Source organism: Apteryx mantelli, chromosome 28 (assembly GCF_036417845.1).
Source record: "Apteryx mantelli isolate bAptMan1 chromosome 28, bAptMan1.hap1, whole genome shotgun sequence".
NCBI classification, from domain to species: domain Eukaryota; kingdom Metazoa; phylum Chordata; class Aves; order Apterygiformes; family Apterygidae; genus Apteryx; species Apteryx mantelli.
Genome location: NC_090005.1, coordinates 5,943,601 through 5,950,162, shown reverse-complemented (window position 1 = coordinate 5,950,162; position 6,562 = coordinate 5,943,601).

The following is a 6,562-nucleotide window of genomic DNA, read 5'->3' as shown; positions in this document are numbered from 1 at the left end:
ACAGTCCAGTTAGAGACACCTGATCTCCGTTGCTTTATTCAGTTTTTGCCCTGGATATTCTCTCCTTCTCCTGGTTGTTGTCTCCATTCTCCCACCTAGCTCCTTTCAGTTCAGTGCCACCTCCGCTGGCCTCCATGTTCTTCCCTATAACTCCGTTGATCTACTTTCAAAGTCTTACTTCCAGCCATTCATTCAGCCCTTTAGTTCCCATGAAAACCCTACCCATGAAATACAATAACCCTCACGTCTCTGAGAACTTGAATTCCTTCTTTATGATTCCTTTGATGTTTAACTTTCCAGGACAAGGAAAATCTTGGTAGAAGGTGCCCAGCGTGACGTGGCCTGTGTCCCTACTGTCACGTGTGAAGCACAGCTGGAGAGACGTATGCCAAGGTTTCCTTCTGCATGGCTTGTCCCCAGGGGTGAGCAGGCACAACTGCAGTGTGAATAACCGGGGCTCAGAGCTGGGCATGAAAGAAGGTGCAGACACGTCCAAAGTCATCTCTTGTACAAGACCATACAAGAAGGAGACATTCCTCCTCTTGAAACAAAATACCTAAAAAGGAGAAAGATTTTCTTTGCCAGGGTTGACAGCTAGATCTGGGAGGGTGTGGGGGGGTGTCACGAACTAAATATTTATATACAGATCAATCAAGGTTTATTGTAGTCAGGCAAACTGCGGCTAATATTAGGACCTGGCAAGACATGCAAAAACCAACACCCAGAGTATCTCCGCTTTCCTAACACAGAGCCCTTTACAAAATGAGAACATATAGGCACCATTTAGCTGTGCAGATAAATTAAGGGCCTGTGTTTCTGCTTTCTGTAAGGCTCCTTTAGCTTCTGCATTAGTGAACGGGACTTCCTCAAATAGCCTGGCAAGAGGAAGCGGACAGTGCTGCCGACCCTCGCCCCTGCTGTTGGCTCCAGCCACGGAAATTCTGGTGGCAACAATTAGGCAGAATCCTCGTTAGACAGAACAAAGGATGGATTGGGGCATAACACAAAATGGCTCTTTACACAGACGATGTTTCCTACAGAAAAACACTTTCCTCCTTAAAGCCAGTTCCAACAAAAACATTTGGCTCAGTCTTTGCTTGTGAGATTAGTTTTGATAAAGCAAAAGTGTTGGTGACTGGGATTGTTAACCAAATTGACTCCGGCTTTAAAAAAACTTAGTAAATTTAGATGGCTGAAAAATTCAATCAGACATTTGGTATTAATCTCACAGAAAAATTCATGGAACGTTTTAAAGTTAATTATGTATCAGGGCGTTGCAAAATGACAAAAGCTCTTCAAGAATGCTGTAGGATGGAGATTTTGTGCAGTACATCTTCAAATATGATACATGCACTAGATAAAAGGACAACCATACCAGCTAAATGACAAAGACTACCGCAGCCTTCTCCCCATGCTTCCTCTTCTAGGACTGCTTGCCCGCCACGTGACAGCGCGCTACTTTTTCGCTAGGTGTGGAAATGAGCTCCTTGCTTCGGGCAGCCAGCAGAACGCAGTAAAAACAGGCCGGTGATCTGTGACTCACCACGATGCCTCATGCTCCTGTGTTTCGGCCAGCAGCTCAAACTTTTACAGCACAGTGCTGCAGCCTCCACCCAGGGAAGAGAGACAGCACAGACTTTGGTCTGGCTCGCTTGCCCCCCACGGATTTGTCCGGCACCGTGAGTCACGGAGCAGCAGAGGTAGCTGTGTTATGCCGGAGCTGGGCAATGTGCCACTTGCGTGCTCCCAGCTCCAGGAGGAGCCAGGGCTTCTCCCCACAGAAATGATGAGCCGTGCATCTCCCCCGTAGCCCGGGCACGTTTCAGCAGGATCCGTACCTGGGAGCTGGATGCAGTGTCTCAGCCTTTGCAAACCTGAAAGGTATTTTTTCCTCTCATTCTTCGGAGCGATGCTTAACACACACCTAACCTTTCTTCTGTCGATGCTAACAGTGCAGGTTGGAGTTGCTGATGAGATCAAAACCTGCTTGCTGCAAGATTTCACCAAAGAGGCGATTCCATAACCTGTCATTTTTTCCAGAGGAAACACGGCGCTAGGCAGGCATGGTGAGAACAGCTAAAGGGTTAAAGTTACAGCATTCCAGCCCACACGAAACACCCAACCTCTAAACTTTAACCAAAGTAGCAGTTGCTGGTTTCTCGCAGCGCGCACACACAGATGAAATCACACCTTACCGTCTGTCACTGGGGTTTGCAAAGCCGAGGTACTCGTGTTCATGGGGTGTGCTCTTCACTCGAGGAATCCAGTAGCAACAGCAGCAAACATTAGTGGGTTTGAAAAACAAAACAAGAAACCCAGCGATGAGTCTGCTGGATCTCCAGACAAACAAATTCACACTCTGCAGTGAACATAATATTTGAGCTCAAATTCTAGGACTAAACCAACCCATTCCCACACTGTTTCTGTTGTCCTGAATCCATATACCTCTAATTAGACTAACCTCTCTCCCTCAGGGTTTTCTTTTGTTTGTTTTAAAAACATTTCCCCATGAGGCCATCTGTCATCTTGAGGCTGTCTGAATTTGTTGGTCACTTATTAAAAAGTCAACCCAGACTGTTACAAATCTATTAGTCCTAGACATTTGTTGTTACCATGAAGCATTCTCCGGGAGTCCATTTTCCAAGACTAATATTTGAAAAGAGGGTGAAGCACTCATAGCAAATATTGCAAGTCTGTTACATGAAGAAGTGAAATACTACTGCTAGATTAAATTCCTTCAAGCTCAGTGAAAGAATCCAGGATTTATCAATGCAATCCTCCAGGCAAAGTTTGGAGGCAGCGTTTGTATTTGGCCCTGTTGTAAGCTGGGCTTGCAAAGGTTTGAAATAGGAGGTCACCATAACTTCCAATTTTCCATCCAGTCCTTGGTAGCGTTTGAGGGGATGTTCTAGCTCCTGGGTGCAGAATCCCACCATACGGGTGAGCAGGGGAATAGAAATGCGTGGTGCTGCTGGTGTCTGGCTGATAGAGCCAGTCCTTTTCCGCCACATGTATACTTTTCTGTGGATCGAACTGGAAGAAGCTTTGGAGCAAAAGGAAACACAGTCAAAAAGAGCTTTACAGACAGTGGCATGCATGTGGCCTGAGCTTCCTCCAAGTCTCAAGCTGAGTTCCTGTCGTCACAGTGGTTGTATATAAAAAGGCAGGTTGTTCTTGCAGGGTGGCAGGCTGTCTCAAAATAGAGAGGGGCCAGGGTGTGTTTGGTGGTGAGCTGGTGAAATGAACTTCTGTTCCTGTCGGATGCTGAAGACAGGTCGAGCCTCACCCATGAATATAATCAGAAAGGATCTATCCAGACTTGGTCACAAGGTTATTGGAATGAGAGTGCAGTTCTGGCACTGCCACTTCAAAAGACAGGTTGGGAAGGGTTCAGAAAGACTTGCAAGAATGATTGGAGGTATGAAAAATCCACCTAGCAGATACTAAAGCAACTCTATATTTAGTTTGTTTAACTAAGAAAAGGTTACGGAGTGACTCGATCATAATCTCTATATGCAGATTCTGATATTAGAGGGCTGTTCATTCTAACGGATAAAAGAATAACAAGCACCAATAGCCAGGAGGAAAAAGTTCTCCATCAGTCCTGAAGTCAAACTCAAGTGTCTAAGCTACAGGCTTGACCATCTCCCCCATTAATTCCTGCATGAAAATAAATGGGTCTTGCCACAACACGGACTTGCAGCAAAAGGCAAACATCATTATATCATATTCCTGTCTTGTGTCATGTTACACTGTAAATTGTTTGACTCAGAGACAAACTCTTTGTTTTGACTCATATAATACCAGATGCAAAAAGAGCCCTATTCATCAACTAGATCCCAAGTTGCTCTTGCAACAGACACCATGGGGAAAAGTTCTTGCATTGCCAAGTTTAGGTCGGAGCCTAATTCTGCTTTCCATACATGCGGGCTTAGACATGTCTTCACCGATCAAAGAATTATTATAGATAACAGTAACAACTCTCGTATTAGACAGAAAGCAGCTATTTCTCAGTGAATATAAGAAATATGTTCCTCTTTTTTAACATCAACGCACAGCTTTAAAATGGCACTTCTAAAAGAAAACCGATGTCTTTCTAAAGAAAACCAGGTTTAAGGAGAAAGTGAAGCATATTTCATCCCCTCCCACCCACAGGACACTCATTCCCTCCTCTGCCACACGCACACTCAGACTTCTGGAGAAAGGAGCCTGCGCTGCCTGCCAAGGCAGAGCTGCATCATCTGGAATCACACATGTTCTCCACCGCTCCTCAGGCAGCGACCAACGTTTCTTTGCCTGTTTCATCAAAGGGCTGCATAAGATATTCAAAAAAACCCCAAAGACCGCTTTTGCCAATGCTGCTGTTTTCCTGACTGGCGCCTCCACTCCCTGACTTAGGGAACAGCCTCGCGTAGGCCGTGTCTAACCCAGGCCTGCATGCACGTGGTGTAAGGGCTTGTTCCAAGGTTGCCTTGAGTTTCCCAGAGAACTGCACAAGATTTACCTGTCATTTCTGAGCTTACAGGATAATCGCAAGGAAGCTCTGGGCAGTGATGGTGCCCGGATGGCACTGCTCTGCCGCAGTGCCGCAGAGGTCAGGTGAACTTCTGAGTTGTGCATACTCTGGCTCTAAACCATAGGTCTGCCAGCGCAGGCAGGGTTAATTCGACTACCGCAGGGTTCGTTCTGTAGCCTGGATGTTGCGTTTGCAGATGCTGCAATGGCTTCAGGCCCCAGGTTGGGGCAGTGAGGAGGTGAACGACAGCAGGCAGATGGTTGGCAGGGCCATCCTACTCCATGCTTCCATTTTACATCTCAAGCAGGTTAGGAAAAAACCATGCAATATCCCTGGGTAGGCAGAGATGGGTGGGAGCTTGCACCCCAGTTCATATTCCTGACTATTAAAAATAAAATGCTGCATTAATGAGATAGATCAAAGGTCCATTTGCCAAAGCATCTTGTCACCACCTGGCCTCGGAGTGAGGACTGTCCAGCAGTGCCTTTTGGAACTGAGGAATGGGTTTGCTACAGCCACTTCACATATCACCTCTGGTACTGCTGTGCCACAAGGGGAAAAACCCCAAATAGCTAATGGGGTACATGGGAAGGAGCCCAAGGATGAGTCCTTTCTCAGCACACCCTCTGGGTTTCCAGCGGTCTGTAGCTTTGAGACTTTCTGAACTGGATGGTTGCCTCTGGACTGATGTTTACCAGCCCTTGTGGGAGCTTCCACCTTTGGAGATAAAGCACACAGGAGGAGACTGGAAAGGTCTCCTTGACCCACTCCGGGGAATTCTCCAAATTCATCACATGCACCAGCCATTCCCAGCAGTTTCCTCTCTTCAGGGGTTATTAACATCGAAAATCAACACTTTTACATTTTTTCACCAGTCCAGAAGGGTCACCTGGATCTCCCGTGAGTGCCGGGAGGGGAGGCCAGGCTGGTCACGCTGTCTGCCTGTTCCCAGGGTCAGTGTGAGCTCAAGAAACAAGCAAACCCAACCAGCGCACAGGTCTCTTCAAACAACAATTACATCATGTTTAAGCCAGCAAGCATGTGATTTCCCAGCCCTGAAACCGAAAGCAGCCTCTCTCCAGGAGGGGAGAGAAGCACTGAAGCAGCCAGCTCAGATCCAGGAGAAAAGGCTCTGTTGCTCTCCAACGAGCTGTGCTCAAGCAGGACGCGGGTGACGAGACAGGACTGCAATTCAATCCCTCTGGAAATGCTGTGCAGGAGGGACGTTGCAGTCTTCAGAGAAGGAAAACACTTAAAACATTTAATCTGTCTTTAGATTTTGAGCATGTTTCCTGAGAAATTGGGTCATTTCTCTTGGCCCCATAGTATTGCTGCATGTTTCCAAAAAGGGAGTTTGAATGTGAGCCGAGGACATGCATCTGGCAGGTTTGGTGCGTTGAAGCAGGGAGGACGTGAAGACCTAGGGCTTGCCTAACCCCCTGCACTGCTGTCAGCTCACCATATTGCACCCAGCTCCTACGGCAATGCAGGGCAAGCTGTGTCGCTGAGTCCCGCAGCAGCAGGACGAGGCTTTCTCTTGCACCCAGGTTCGCTCCAAGCGTGTCCCTTCCTTGCCTTATTTCCCTGCAGCCTCGTGATTAAGGGAGGGGAAGTGCAGGGGGGTACAAGAGCAGCTCTGCTCAGGCAGTTTGTGCCTGGCCTTCCTCAGGTCCCGCGTGGACATCTCGCAAGGATCCCCTTTGGTCCGTGCACAGCAAGGAGGCTGCAGGAACATGGGCAGAGGCCACAAAAGCTGCAGAGTAACTAATCCAAGGGATGAAAACTACCAGGAGCTTTCGTCTCCAAAAAACCCCAGTCTCAGGAGACTCAGGTGTGCTCCCCGGCCGAGACAGACTAGTTTGCAACTCGCAGACCCTGGCTGGGAGCAGGGTTTCCTGAAACCTTCAAGCTCCTCTTTCCTGAAAGCTTAGTCCTGCAGATTAGCAGATGTCTTTGTTGAAACCCCGGCTACCTGCCAAGGATTACTGTAAACGCTTGGCAAGGTGCAGCCTCTTGGCACCGACGCTTAGTGTTGGAGAGAGGAGC